At 39.3% G+C, this 15999-nt stretch overlaps 1 long non-coding RNA gene across 2 annotated transcripts; it reads left to right on the top strand.

Annotated features, from left to right (window-relative positions):
• The first annotated feature begins 1296 nt into the window (after positions 1–1296).
• On the top strand, positions 1297–15302 carry LOC127692673 (uncharacterized). Of its 2 annotated transcripts, XR_007979503.1 has the most exons (6): positions 1297–1436; positions 5243–5328; positions 5465–5678; positions 12365–12437; positions 14657–14724; positions 14921–15302. It is a non-coding gene; the product is annotated as an uncharacterized LOC127692673 (long non-coding RNA). The 2 variants fall into 2 exon arrangements; XR_007979502.1 differs by lacking the exon at positions 5465–5678 and having other exon boundaries at positions 1300–1436.
• The last annotated feature ends 697 nt before the right edge of the window (positions 15303–15999 follow it).

Genomic DNA, 15999 nt, shown 5'->3' with positions numbered 1-15999 from the left:
CCCCATCTCTGCATCTCTCCTCTCTTCACACTCTCCTAAACCAAAGTGGATCTCCCTTTTCCTCTCCTCCCTGGTCCCAAGCCCAGGAAATCCTAAAATCCTGCCTCTGTCTGTCCGTCTCAGCTCTTAGCTGATGGTATCTTTATTTACCAATCAGAACCAACTGGGGGGCAGGTCCCAGAAGCTACATGTGGACCCTCTCAAACTGTTTTTGGAGAACATAATTAGCATTTATAATACAAGCAGCTACATTGACCAAGTTAATCTCTGGTAAGAAATCCTGAAGGAGCATGCTATGAGGATAACCCTAGTCTTTTCATGACCTGGAGAGCAGGGAGCATGCTCTTTCTTTTTTAACTAAACTGACAGCAACAGCTTCTCTCTTAGACTAAGTCACCCCACCATGGCCATTTCTGATGTTCTGGGGGTTCTCCCAGCATGTCTGCAGGTTTCACACACATGGTTTCTTTCCTCACACTTGTGTCCAATGACACCTACTTAGCTCTGGTGTTAATTTGTTTCCATCTGGCATTGCTCTGGAGGCACGTCTTAGCTCCCAGTTTTGATCAAAGATTTAGAAATCAGCTTTATAATGGTTATATTATACCTGTTGTATTGAATATTTGTGTGACAAGAAGAGGGGACAGTGCACTTCCTGTTCTCTGTAACACTTGGATTTTCTTAGGTACTTTTAGTGTGTATCTTTAAGTAAAAATTGTTCCCTTCCTCAGATTTAATAGGGTGCCAAACTATTAATACATAATGACATTTTATGTCATAAATATGTGCTGATTCTAAGTTTCTCTCTTTATATATTTCTATCCATCTGCCGTCACTTTGCCCTGTGAATGATCCAAATTGAGTTTATCTTTTAGAAGATAGATTTTCAAATCTATCATAGAATCTGATCATATATAAGTAGCATGGCCCCCACCCTCTCAACCAATGCTTCAAGCTCTGAGAAGCACAATAGCAGATTCAAGAGGTTTCTTTCCAGAGTTTTTTTTTTCTTTCCAGAGTTTTTATGTGACAAGTTTTCTTCAAGGTGACTCTAAATTAATCCTGTGAATCTAGATTTTGTTACCTTCAGGAAAATGAACAGTTTGGGAGACAAGCAAAATGTATTACCATACCTGACTTACCTACACGAAGTAGAAAATGGGTCACAACCTTTTTGATTTAAGCTGATCAACTTAATTATATGTTTATGAGTACAGAGCATTTGCAGGGTTTTCTGTGGTTTGGGTACAACTTCCTGCTAGAGAGGGGTGTGGGGTGGACGGAAGGGGAGGAGCTGTTGATTTTTGACATCAAACTCCAGCCAGCTTCAAACTCCATCAAAGTTCAGTCCAGCTGTACCCTATTGAGTATGAACGGTCTTACTCAGTAGTACCCAAACTGGACAAGGTCCCTGTAAAGAGAAGACCAAATTACAGGTATGTAATGTTCCAAGTTTTCTGCCAGGCTCTCCAAATTGGTAATACACTGATAACAACTGCTAGTGTGCAAGACTGTCTGCAGAAAACAGGCCACTCTTAGTCAAAAATTCTGGGGACCTGAAGAATTGTGCAATTTCAAAGCTGTGAAATATAAAAGCATCTTTCATTCAAGCCTCTTGTAGTATATTGAACTGCAGAGCATATCTATTTAAGCTCAGAAGGCCCTGCCAAGGCAACAAAATGTGAGAGATTGTTCTCTGGCTCCAGGGAGCAAGGCATCACAGAACACCAACTGATAGTGAGGGGTGGTGCATGTCCGGGATAAGTGTTCCCAAACTGTGAATTTGGTTAGACATTCTTCCATGTAAGTTTTAAATGTTGTCAGTTAAGAGACAGTCCCTTTATAGTTATATGGGTTTCTGGAAGGCAGTTTCCTGAAACCGTAATAAAATAGAGTAGTTTTGGTGTTTTGAGACAAGTTCTTGCTACATAGTTCAGGCTGACCTGGAACTTAAGGCCTCCCCACCACTGGGCCTTCAGGGAAGCGTCACTGTGTCTGGCACACTGATATTAATAGTAATAGTAATAGAAATAACCAGCATTCACTGAGAAATTTTTCCTATGGGTTAAGTTGTTCAGTTCTAAACACTGGGCATTTACTCATCTGACTCTCATATCAACTTCCTGAGACCAAACTGATCACTGTTTCTATCTTTCATGGAAAGACACTTGGGTGTTTCAAGGCAATAGATTGTCTAAAGTTATGTCTTCAGTGGATGGGAGGGGACCCACCTCCAGTTCTCACACTCACCCAGCTGGACATACAATCGTGTACAGCAGAAACTCCCCCAGTTAGCTGCAGTAGTTGAGGTGATACAGCTGAGTTTTCCAAGGTGGTCTCAGGTGGGAGACTGAGATTAGATTGACCCGTGGGACATTTTCTTGATTGCTAATTGATGTAGGAGGGACCATTCTCACTGTTGGCATCTAAGCAGGGGGTCTGGGGCTTTATAAGAAGAAAAGAGTGGGGGGCTAGAAAAGGGGAGATCATTTGAAATGTAAATAAAAAATATATCGAATAAAAAAAAAAAGAAGAAAAGCTGAACAGAAACTAGGGATCAAACCTGGAAGTAGCATCCCTCTATTACTCTGCTATACTTCCTGCTTGAGCTCCAGTCTTGACTTCTCTTAGCAATACATTGAGATCTGACACATTTAAGCCACGTAAGCTCTCTTCTTGTTAACTTGTCCTTGGTCACAATGTTTACAACAGCAACCGAAAGCAGTGTAGGGTAGGAGTATAGGTAGTGTTGTTTGGTGTACTTTTAACAAACTCTGAACCTTAAGTAGAAACAAGAGGATGTGGTGGTGTGAGTCTCCTTTAGCACACAGACAGTGCTGGCTCTGGGTTGGAAATGGAGATGCACAAACTTAAATGGCATTGTGTCCGTAGCAGAAAAGGATGCCTTCTAAAAATGGTAACCAGTTGTTGAAGCAGGGTATGACTATATCCTTGACACTGCTCTGTCTGTCTGTCTGTACTCTACACTCATATATAAAATCTTACTGATCGGACTTTCCTCTCTTCTTCTCATCCATTTGTAAATGAGATGGAAGCACACACAGCCACCTGGCATAAGCTCTGTTTTTACTGTCACAGTAAGTGACACAGCCCCTGATGACTGTTTATAAAGTTAGAGAATGGAGAATCCAGGTCTCACACCCAGACATGTCTTCTGAGCATATACCTGTGATCACAAGCTAAGAGAGACTTACAGATACATACCTTTATTCTTCAGTGCACTTTGTTCTCTGTTCCTAACATTCACACAGTAAAAGTCATGTCCTTATGAACTGAAGAAAAGGAAGTACAACTCTGGAGATGCACGGACCTGTGGCATCTAGTTTTGACTCTGGGTTTTGCTGGCTGAGCAAGCTCCCTCAAACTGAGTAACATCTCGTTTTCTTAAATCTGCTACTAACTTTACTCCATCTTCTGTTTCTTCCTTCGCTTTTGACCCCTGCATACTTATGTATCTCTATAAAACTAATAAAAACGTGAACAGGAAATATAGAATCACCATGAAACAAAACCAAACCTGCAGCAAGACCTCTGAGGGCCCTATGCAATCAGAGCTGTGTGAAACCATTTTCTTGGAACTGTAAACCTAATAGCTTGCTCTGTTTGAGGCACAGGTCAAAGGGTCATGGGGCAGATATGCACCTTATTGGAAAACAGAAGGGCTTTTGAATTATTTTTGCAAACTTTTTTCTTTAAGGTTTTCTCAGCTACCTCAGGCACCTCGCTGCCTCTGTCCTACTTAGATAAATAACCAGAAACTGGGAGGATTAATGGTGATAAATTAATGAGTTTTCTCTATTAGTTATTGATTTATTGTTACTGATAAATGGTAAGTTATTCTTATAGTTATCTTCTATTACTTTCTTCGTAAGTCATTTCAAAAGATTCTTTTTAAAAAATAGGGATTTTCTTTCACCTAAAATGTTCCTTAAGAAGTAACATTTGTGTTTGTGTGGTGAGATAATTGTATGGTCTTAATTATGCCACAGGACTAGTCTGTTACTTTGGAGACATTGTACACAAGATACTTATATCAAAGCTGCTTTTTAATAATTGCATTGTACTGTTACCAGTTTTTACCTCCAAATTGGGTCTTTTGTCTTTCTTGGAATTGTGGAAACTATAAAAACAGAACAGAATAGAACAAAACAAAACAAAAACAAAACAGTATCTATTCAATTGTGAGGGAGCCTGGGCAATGAAGGGAGAAGCAGAAGGTAAACACATAGATGGATTTCTACCGAAGGAGTCCAGGAGCTATGGAATAGAGTATAAGAAAGAAAAGGAGTGTGTTCCTATCTTTCCTGGGAATGGGCAGAGAGTTTCCAGGAATTCAAAATTTTCCCCTTTTAGTTTTTAATCTAGTTGTCACTATGGCAATTGTCAACTGTCATGGTGCCTGGAGTGTCCCATATAGAATGCAGGTGAGATTGCAATAGAGCTGAAAGCTGTGTCACTCCCCAGCTGCCATCGAGCACCCAATAGATTGTATCGAGCCCATTTGAAGATAAGCTTCTGGTTTTATCTATGAACAGGCTAGAGGCTGTAGTTAGGACCTTGGACCCAAGGTAACCTCTAGGGCCACTAGTGTATAAACTCTAAGTCCCACAGTGACCATTGGGCTCTTATAAGTTAGAAACTCAGTTCCACACTGAGCTGAGGAACCATGGAGGCAGAAGCCCTGGTCTCTCGGGGAGCTGTGGGCCCAGTGGAACAGAAGCCTTGGCCCTGATCTGCTCTCCAGGCTTACTGGGGACAGGCATTCTGGTCCTGCAGTACAATCTGGTCTCACCTAGAGAATTAAGCCAGTGCAGAAGTTCAGCTGTAGTAGATTACCTTGGACATACTCAGGGTAACAATGTTACAATGCCCATTCCTTCTCAGCAAACCAACAAGGCTTTTCTGCAATCTTTCTTGTCTGCATACAAACACACTTTCAACCCATATTGTTGCATATACATTTTGGCCACTAGGATTGCTTTCTATGTGTGTTCTTAAGCTGTTGTCTTGCTAGGAGTGGGTGCTTTTCTCCCTCCCCCCTTTTCCCGGTCCCTTAAGCTCTATTGACTGTGAGTCAGCCAGAGCCATATCTTGATCAATTGATTACTATAGATAGAAAGTATCTCCAAATGAATTGTTTGATGTCTTTTATGCTCAGTCTCAAATATTAAACATATTTAGCACTGATTACCAGTTTAATAAATATTTTCCACATTTTCAGTCTCACCCATGTATGAATTCATTTAGTCACCATATAACTTCAAAATTCCATCTTGTGGATGAAGAGAAGATAAAGCAGAATAAATGGTAAGAGATAGCCAGCAATCATTCCTGCATGTCATGTGACTCATGAGCCTATCTATTTTATTATCTTATTGTATGTATATAAAGTGTTGTGTCTACATGTATGTTTGTGTACCATGTGCATGGCTCATGCCTGCAGAGTTCAAAAGACTGTGGAATATCCTCTGGAACTGGAATTACTGACAGTTGTTAGTCACGGTGGATGTACTAGAAATTAAACCCTGGACCGCTGGAAGAATAACCATTGCTCTTAAGCACCGATCCATGCCTCCAGACCCCAGAAGCTGGCTTTTGAACGCCCATAAGGATGCCTTCCATGATACCAGAACATTGTAAAGAGTCAGCAAGAAAAGGTGCTTACTATTGTCTGAGCTCTGGCTTAGAGATGCTGTGTCTTTTACCTTCTGTACACTTAGGTCTTCTGCCTCTTCGTTCATTTCAACTTTTAGACAGCATCCTGCTGTCTCTGTGGATAGCTCATTTATTCTTTAAAGTTACATTTTCTTAAATTCATAACCTTTAAAGTTCACATTAACTATTATGTACAATAGGGAGTTATGAACGAATGAATATGTAAGAGTCTTCTCTAAGATGAGATTTTAAAGTTGCCACAAGTAGTTTATCTTCAAAAGATGGAGTGAGGACAGACAGACCTGAGTGGAGGGTAGAAGGCAGCCCAGATGAAGTGCTGGGTCTCATTAGCACTCACAGGGACTCTCCTGCTCACTGCATTTCTCCATTGGCCCTGATCTTCCTTCCCCACCTTAGCATCCAAGACATAGGAGGGAGATAAGAATTCCATTAAAGTCCCACCACAGGATTCAGTGAAAATGCATGGTTGACATAGGCTTCAGTATGCTCTTCTGTCTACCTTACAATATTCAGATTAAGTTTTTGCTCAAGTCAATGGTTGTCAAACTGCCATGCCTTGTTTGAATGTAACCATAACAATGGGGGGGGGGGCAGTAAGGGACATCTGTTTCCTTCTGATCAAGTGAAGAGCCTCTCTGACATGCTTGGAGACACAACATTCTAAATTATTTGAAATAAAGGTTAATCCAGTTGGACAGACCAGTTGACTAGCTAAGGAACCATCCCTCAGGAAGTTGGATTTACTGAATGCCATGATAAAGAGAGGGGAGAAATAATTAACCCTTTAATGAGATAATGTATTTTTTCTTCCCTGAAACTTAGCCCCTCGGCAGTCTCCTATGGAGCCATTGTCAAATTGGCCTGCCTTCCCAAATCCTTAATCAGAGAGACATAATTTTTCCTTTCCTCCTTTATATTTCTCTCCTAACTATACTTCCCATGGAACTTTGGGCATCTTACTTTTTCTCCATACTTCATACTCTCCTTTTCCTATGCAGCTGCTTGTTGCCACATGGTTGACCCACCACTGCTGAACATTGTCACTTCATACAAATGACCCGGGAGTTCCTAAGTCCTTTTATTGGTAAGATTAGTAAGTTTTAGAGGAGATTCCAATTTTGGGCAACCCTCAAAATTTCCACCAATACCAACATCTGCATCCCATTGGAACATGTGAAGATTTCAAGTCATAGTCTCTCCAAGACCCACCCAGCTGAAATTCTGTGTCTGTGTAAGGAGCACATTGATGTGTTAACACGTGCCCAAGGTGACTGACTCTAACTCATACTCACATTTGATAATCACAGATCAGTTAGCAAACTATTACTGCAAACCAAACCTAACCTACCATGCATGCAATATATATGAGAAAATATATATGTTGTTTTTTTTTCCGAGACAGGGTTTCATTGTGTAGCTTTGGCTGTCATGGAACTCACTTTGTAGACCAGACTAGCCTCGAACTCAGAAATCCACCTGCCTCTGTCTCCCAAGTGCTGGGATTAAAGGCGGGCACCACCACTGCCCAGCCATACTTTGAATCTCATAACATTTCTTATGGTCTTTAGTTTTTCCAGTCAAATGGAGTAACATAACCCACTGCTGTGGCTATTATGTTGAGTTGGTATATGTAAAACCACGAGAATTCCTACCATATTTCTCAAAATGTAGGAATAATCACTGAAACAGTATTAGATAAAATGCTAGTTTATACTTGATAGATTTATCAATCCTTGATTTATTAGCTAAATCTGCTAGTTTGATTCTGGGCTCTTGCCCTGGCCTCAGTTCAGTTCCTTGCATTGTTTATTGAAATAATTCAGAAGAAACTCATAGAGCATAGTTGATTAGTAAAGTATCTTTAAGTGATCAAAGTGGAAAGACAGTCAAAGGGACCATTGTGAAGGAGAACATTCTTACAGTATGGAGTAACCAGGATCAGAGAGACCATTGTGTTGACCTACAAGTTTAGGCAGGCTATATATTTTCTAAAGTCTCTGGGACAGACATCTTCCTGAGGGATGTTTCCTGTCCACATGATTGGCAGGCCATATGGATTAACTATTACAGGAGGGGACAATGGTATGTCATTGTTCTTAACCAGAAAGCCATGTTCTACCCAAACCAGACATAAAACTTAAATTTCATTCAGTTGACCAAAAGTTATTTAACAGTGTATATTATAAATAATTAAGAAAAATAAAATAAAATAAATCTATAAAAAGTCAGGCATTATTAAGAGGAATTAGCCTTATCTTAATAGGCTTCAATAAAGGCTTGCTTCCTCTACTTTCATCTTTTATATGGTATTTTACAGGATTTGAAAAAAATATATGGAAGTGTCCACTGAGGCAGGAACATTGGATTTCCTGGACCTGTAGGTAGAGATGGTCATGACCACATAATGTGGGTGCTGGGAGCTGAACTTGGGTCTTATGTTAGATCAGCAAAATTTCTTACCACTGAGCCATCCTTCGAGTTTGATACTTCTAAATGTTCAAATTCTCAATACTTCTAAATTCTCAATACTTCTACATTTTAAAATTATTTAATTGAGTGTTTTATTTAATTTAACTACAAATAGTTAGAAAAGGGCTTAAGGAAAAAGATGTTAACTTCCCCTAAAAAGTTGGCAATTAGAGTTTGGACTCATTGTTAACCAAAACAACGTCAAAAGTCATTTTCTTATGATGGTATCTGTATATATTCTATTACTTTGTGTGATGTAGGTATATATACATTGCATGCATATTTATATCATCTAAAATATGAAATTAAACCTATATGATTACTTTGATTACTTTTAGTTTTCTGTTACTCTAGAAATTAAGTGTACTTTAGTCTTACAATTCTTATGTTAGCAGGCATATCTGGTATGTTTTTTATTCTGTATGGAATATCATACTCATGCTATTGTATTAGATGGGAAGCATGTTGGGGCCCAGGACTCTCAATATGATCTTTCATTGTATCAGAACTCTCTCACTCAGCTGTAAGATTAGACATGGCTTAAAATAACTGGCTTCTGAGACAGCGCTTGAGAGAGTAAGCAGTGTGAACCGTTTCTAAGCTTCCAACAGAAGTACAGAGAAAGGTCAAAACAAATCAAATGCTTAGACCTAGACTCATTGTTCAAGGATTGTGAATCTACAAGTCTACCAGTTCTGAGTGACTTGCTTGCTGAGGGCATCCAATGCCTGTCAACCAGAAATTCTGCATGGTGGGAACTTAGTGATTCTAAAGATATATTGACTGAATGCATGGCTTCCACTAGCTGGGGCTTTGGAGTAATGCTACTCACATTTATTTATCTTAGTATTTGCTTGAGACTGGTTATAGGAAACAATTCCTTGATGTTTAAGAAACTAGATTTTGAAAGCTAAGCCCAGAAAGTAGATTTTCTATTTTACCTTATTTTATATCCTATTATAGAGCTTTGGAGCACAAAGTACGGGGCAGATGTTTTGGATTAATTTACACAAGGCAGCGCAGTGTGGAGTGCAGTTGTATGATAAACAAATTATGACAAATTTTCTGAGATGAGTAAAAACACCAGTCAAGTAATGAGAAATCAAAATAATTTGTCTGGTTTTATTGATAAAGTTTTTTTTTTTTTAAAAAAAATCAAAATACTTTATATGCAAAGTACCTGCCAATAAATAGGATGGCCACCAAATCAAATGCAATGTGACAGGAGGTTTCTAACCCACAGCCAAAACCCTTGATTCCTTAACATTTATATTAAATATTTTTGAATTGTTTTGTTTTTCCTTAGATGACACTGAATCCTATTAAGGTTACATTTTATTTGAGTAATAAACCCATATGAAACTAAAAAGTCAATAAGATGGCATTATTTCATCAAAAGACCAACTTATTTGAATGAGTTAGATAACAGAATAGAGCTTTCTAAAATATTAGTGCTTCATTCAGGTTATTAAGAGAATCTGCTTATAAATTCATGAGTCAGAATCCATTTTTCTAGGGAAAACTGTTCTCTTTAGGTTAATACAGAGCCTCATGAGCAAGTACCTGTCAGTCACAGTAGATAGAGACACTCAGGTCATCACAGTAGTGATGGACAGACTCCTGATTTCCCTCACTTCTAGGTAATCTTGAGCTATTTGACCAGAGTGCCCTAGAATTTATAACATTATACTTATTTGAAGATAATTAAAAAATAAATGCAGATGGATTTTTAATAAATTATTGATGAAGATGACATGATTGGGCTATTTAGATCATATAACAGATTTAATTCATGTGCAAGTATGAGGGGTTTTGGGGGATACTGTATGCCTTTCCAGGTATAATGGATAATTTTTCCATTGCTTTCAGAATAAAAGGGGAGGGGTTTTAGAGTGGGGTAAGAACCCAAGTGAGGAGAACACATTGTGCATCCCTGGATTCTTAAATTTTCAGAACACTATCCACAATGTTACTAGTTTCTCAACATCCAAAAGATTACACACAGTAAAGTATCAGGGACAAAAATGACTATGTCTTTACCTAAAAGGCTCATTTTCTTTCTTAACCCCTTCATTTATCAAGGAGAAAAGCCAAGCCCAGAAAAACATCTCTGCACAAAAATCAGTCAGCTGCTAAGTGGTGAAGCTCCACCCGAGTCTCCAAGAGTATTAGTGCCTCTTGGGTCCCTCTGCAAAGTAATCATCCTCATGTCTCGCTGATAGTGTCACCATCCTGAAATAATGGAATTGAAGCTGCAGCTAGGCAGGGCATTTACTCTAATAGGAATGGTGCTTTTCCCCATGGTTTCTCCAATCTATACCTTATCTCTCTCAGGCAAGAACAGAAGTTGTAGATGGGTTTCCACATCTAAAGGATGTGGAAATGGAGAACAAGTGAACTAATGTTGGAAGAATTTTGGAGCAGAACAGGACATTTCTCCTCAGATCCAGAGGAAATGCTAGCTGAGGCATGAGATGCCTGTGTCTTCTCATATTTTTTCTCTTTCCTGATGTAGGGCATGCATTTTGTTGATTAGAAAATGATTCATAATAGCAATATACTTTGTAGACAGTGAACTTGTTAAGTCAGACAATTAAGGAAGATTCTCAGGGCTTCAGAAGAAACAGACAAGATGCAGAGAAGGAAAACGTATACTCACAGCACAGCAAAAGTAGGATGGGAAAAGTTGGGCTCAACAAAATGAATTAAAGGTTATGACCACAGGGCCCACGTAGTTATGGGTTTCTCTAATAGGAATGGTGTTGAATATACAATACAGGGATGGGGGAAAGTCATATCTAAAGTTAGTAAGCCCTGGGTATGGAGGCAATGGGGAACTAGCATTGGTGTGAGTTACATTTTGGAAAAGAGTTGTGAAATTTCCTGTGGCACAACTCTGTGATTGACAGTGGAAGGTCTTCCCAATGCAAGAGGTTATGCTCATTCTGCAACCATGGATACTATATATCATTTTATTGGTAATGCATATGACCTAGGTGCCTATTAGGAATCAAGATTGTGACTATTAGGACTCAAGAGTGTGCCAGTGTGACCTTGCCTTCTGCCTGGTGGTTGATGTAAAATGGAACACAGAGATCCATAGAAGTTCTTCTCATATAGTTCACATTGTGGGCTGGCTTCATTAATTTCTGTGGATTCTCTAAATTCCTTTCTCATGGTTATAGCCATGTAGGACAAAAAATTGAGCTGATACTGTTACTTAACTACCCTTGAGACCATAAAAGCCTTAGCATCGAACTATCTCTCTCAAAATATTTAACATCATTAGTGGGATGGTCAGCTATGCCCAGTGTGGACACTCAAGATGGACAGAGACTTCAGTTACGGGATCTGTTCATGACTGGGAGGCCAAAGCAAGTTCCATCCCTTTCTCTAGTGCATTGTGTTTTTTACCACATGGAAGAAAGGGTTTTGAAAATGCGTGTTTGTTAATGATTTGAAAGATCCTGTTTATAAATTGCTTTTCAGAGACAAAATACTAAAGGTGTCAGAATTGCTTGTTTATGCAGCAAGACTTCATAGGCTCTTAAGAGGCATTTCCCCCCCATGGGAAAGAAAACAAGGACAAACTAGCTAAATGTTCTACACCCACTGCTCATGGAGTTTGTCAGGGAAGTTTCCTATAGAGGACTCTCATTAGTTCCGTGGTAGGGAAATGGCAGGAATATTGGGTCCTATTGGTAGTTGCTCTGTATTAGTATATTATGTTTGTCTGATAGATAGGAACTCCAGAGAGAGAAATACAATGAACAAACTGAGCAAGCCAAGTCCATTTCCCTAGAAGTGAAGAGCAATCTTTCTCAAGCACAAGTATTCTGCATTCTCTTGCTTAGACTTCCCCAATGTATCTGATACATACTGCATTCCTCCTACCACAAAATACCCTAGACTTAGTGACATGAAATTTCAAGTCTCTCGCCTTTGTTTCTCTGATCTATTTTTTTTAGACTTTTCTTACCTCGCTGCAGTTTCTTTTCTTTAGCCAAAGAGCAGTGTCTCTGTGAACTCTCCGTCTACTTTTCACCCTACATTTGTCTGTTTATATTTGCCAAACACTGTAGTCATTCCTTTAGCACTCTTCCTGGGCAAACTTTACTCAAGTTAGAAACATTTGCTCTTATCTATATATCCTTGATCCTTTTTCATAAGCCTTAGTGATGGTTCCTCTTAATCCTAGGGTCTGAACAGTGTAGGGATCTGGCTTCTTCATGGGTGTTCCTAGAGCATGTCTACAACAGAGGGATTGCTTGGTAAGTATAAGCTATATATGAGTAGTTATAGTCATACTGTGGGTAGCACTTCTTGCCTGTGATGGTATTTCAAATGTCTCACTCTTACAGCATGGGAGAAATGAAGGTCAGACTTTGTTTTCTGTATTGAGATATACAAAGAATCTCTTAAATGTCATAACTGTGATACTAGTGTTTTTTTTTATTCTATTGTCTCAATGTCGTCATCAAAAAGAGGTTCATGACACTCTGACCACCTAAAACACATTCCACATCGAATGTGGAACAAACGTAAATGAATTCTTATAGGACAGTTAGGACTGGAAGGGAGTTTTTCTGTGTTAAAGATAACAAAGTGACATGAGTAGGATCCATGCCTGAGCTGAGCCTCAGCTTTCCAACAAGTGTGTTATCTTCAGCAGCTAACATCCTTCCAGCCTTTGCTAATTTGCTTCATGGGAAAGACAAAGTTGGTGAATATCCTCACCACTGGTACTGAGAGGCAAGGGATAAATCTGGGATAAATGTGTTCATATTTAAAGTTGAAGTGACAACCTGTCCTAATGTCCCAGAGAAAGCAGTACAAAACAATGCCAGAAATCCTTTGAGGGGAAGCACATTACACTTGAAGTCTGTGCTCCCCATTTAAGCAGGAAGTCCACTGTTCTGTAAGCTAAAACTAATTATGCTCCCTGCTACTTTCTATCTACAAGAGATGAGACACACCACTAGATATGTTTTGTGTAGTATATTACGAACAAATTCTCTCTTGTTATTTCTCAAGATTGGTTCTCCAGATATTTGGTGCTAAATGCTTGGCTAATGAGGAAGGTGTCTTTATCTTTAGTTCTTAGGTTCCACGCACAAGCCCAAAAAAACATACCTTGGTTACTTTTCTCTCTTTTATCTTAGCTGGCATGAATTAAGAGTTCTTTTAAAAAGTCCTTTATGAATTGGCTATGGGGTTTAGCAGGATGGGGTTCAGGGAGGATGAGGGTAGGTGCTAGGAGGGTGATTTTGGTCAAAACATCTTATTATGTATGTGTGAAATGGTTAAAAGGTAAAGAAAATACATTCAAAAAAAGTGTCTTAGATGCTCTTTTCGCAAAGTTTTAGAGTGGAAAGATATTATAAACTTTAATTATTTTTACTTAGTGGTTGTAAGCTATAAGGTATTTTGCCTGTTTGCTTCCCTTCAGAAACATCTGGTCCTGTCTGGAGACTGTCAAAACTGATAGAACATACTGGTGTCTGACAAGCAGAAACCAGGGATGCTGCTAAGTGAAATGTACACCCTACTATAAGAAGCATCCATGCCCCCCAAAGCCAACCATGATGGGGCTAAGAAACTATTTTATACTGTAGGCAGATAGAGCCCAAGAGGCACAGTGACTGTGGCTGGAGTCTCTGGTGGTCTCATGTGCCATAACGATGATGCTGTGGAGTCCAATGGCATGTCATGGTGCTGGACCATGGGCACCTAGTTGATTCCAAGAGGCAGCTCCATATCAACTCTCAGACTTCTCCTTGTCTGTTCTTTTGAAGAATAGAGGGGGGAAATCAATCTAGATATTATTATTTAAGGGTTCATGAATTCCAGATTCCATAAAATAATAATAAATGTAAATTCTGCTACTATTTGTATGCTCATTAAAAACACCTCTATTGGAATGCTAGTGTATGTAATTTCTCTTTTTCCCCCATACATCAGTTTTCAGCCCTCCCTCACCTGTACTCCAAAACACACATATATATGTACACATGCATGTGTGCATAAACATGCATACACACATTCACATAAACACACAACTTTTATCACTGTAAACATAAAACAGAGGGTTTCCACTGCAAAGCAAATGTAAGAGTTTTCTCCTGGACACCAATTTCAAACCAGATAATTTCACTACTATTGTTAACAGAGGGCTGTACAAAGATGCTTCCCTGTGCAGGGTCTGTTGCTATAGGATTGGACCTGGGTGGAAGTGCTTGCGTGTAAGAATCATGTCTTCATTCCAGGTAGGGTTTGGGGTGAATTGCAGAACTCATGTGTCTACAGAATGAAGAATGAGATTAGCCAAGGGTGTCTTGGTGAGCAAGCCACACAAATTCACAGGAAACAGACTTCATCAGTTCTAGTATCTGTGGTTTTCTCGAATTCTCTTCAGATCTTATTCTGGGAAAAAAAGCTACCAAGTCAATAGTATTAATGAATTTGGCTTTTCTTTTTCTTTTTTAAACAGAAAAACCTGATGGGACCCATTGTCACAACAGTCTGGAAATGAAGAGATTAGTGCTGAGAAGGAATCTGGTGGGTCAGAGGAGGGGTGACGGATGGGCAGCAGAGTGCAAGGAGTTGCAGAGGTTTCTGATACTAAAAAAGCAACTGAAAATAGTGATCTCCTTTAAATATCATTAGTGAAACCACACAGTGATGTCACTTCTGATCACGCTGTGATGTGAGTTGCTGATCTGGAGATAACCAGCTTCCTTTTGCGCATTCACAGGCTGTCTACAGTGGAAAAGACCTTCGAGTTGACTGTGAGTGGGTGCGACTCATCAAGAAAAATAACCTCACTACCACAACAACACATGATGGGAGAGACCGAAACTTCTTTGGGAGAACATAAGGGAAAAAAAAAGAAAAAGTGAAGTCTAAGTATTATTAAACACATGAAAGCAGAGTCATTTACTTAATAGGAAGGAGCTCATTCACACACATGTAGACTTGTGGTCCCTTAGAAGTACGTAAACACGACCCGTCAGTCCACCACAGTCAACATCAGAATTTCTTGGGAAATGCCTCATTAAAGAGTTTTTAAAGAATAATATGACTATGTACCTGTCAAATAATTTTCCAAAAGTCATTAAAGATGAGTTACTCTGCTCTGTTATGCATTTCCTTCCCTTGCATAGGCACCGCATCTTGCCAAATTTAGTATGAGATCTGAACAGAGAGAAAACATGAACTCTTTGAACTAAAGTTCAGCTTCCTGTTTCTACATGGCCTCTCATAATCTTGGCCATTCTGTCGCTCTTCCCAGGTGTTTCCTGGACACTTGATAATATCATTCTCATTGCAAAGTTGACCAAAAATGATTGATGATAAGTGTTTAAGGATTTATAAATGCAGGACTATGAGAGATGAATGAATGAATGAATGAATGAATGTAAGCCCTCCAGCCTTCGCCTACGTTCATCTGTTCTTATGTTGGTAGCAGTCTGCTGAGTTTACACTTTTTCTGTTGAAGGCCTCTGTTGAAGAGGTATACACAGGAGTGGAGGGCTACACTAAGCTTTCAACAATATATTGACATTCAGATGTCATGTTGTGACATACATGTAACATATTGTGAGTTGTGGATGACTTCATCCTCTTTCTGTACCTCATCATCTTTTTACACAACCTGGAGTAGATGACCTGCTGAAGACTGGAAGTGTCTCCAGACTGTCTTCATGGTTGCCGGGTTGAGTGGAGCTGGATTTTCTATACCCCGGTCACTCATCTCACAGGCCTCCATATGGGTTTGTTAAAGACCACATACTCTGGACCAGCAAAATAGCTCAGCTGGTAACAGAACTTGCC

The sequence above is a fragment of the Apodemus sylvaticus genome, chromosome 9, assembly GCF_947179515.1.
Source record: "Apodemus sylvaticus chromosome 9, mApoSyl1.1, whole genome shotgun sequence".
NCBI lineage: Eukaryota > Metazoa > Chordata > Mammalia > Rodentia > Muridae > Apodemus > Apodemus sylvaticus.
The sequence above is the reverse complement of the archived record's forward strand: the minus strand, read 5'-3'. Positions and strand labels throughout refer to the sequence as shown.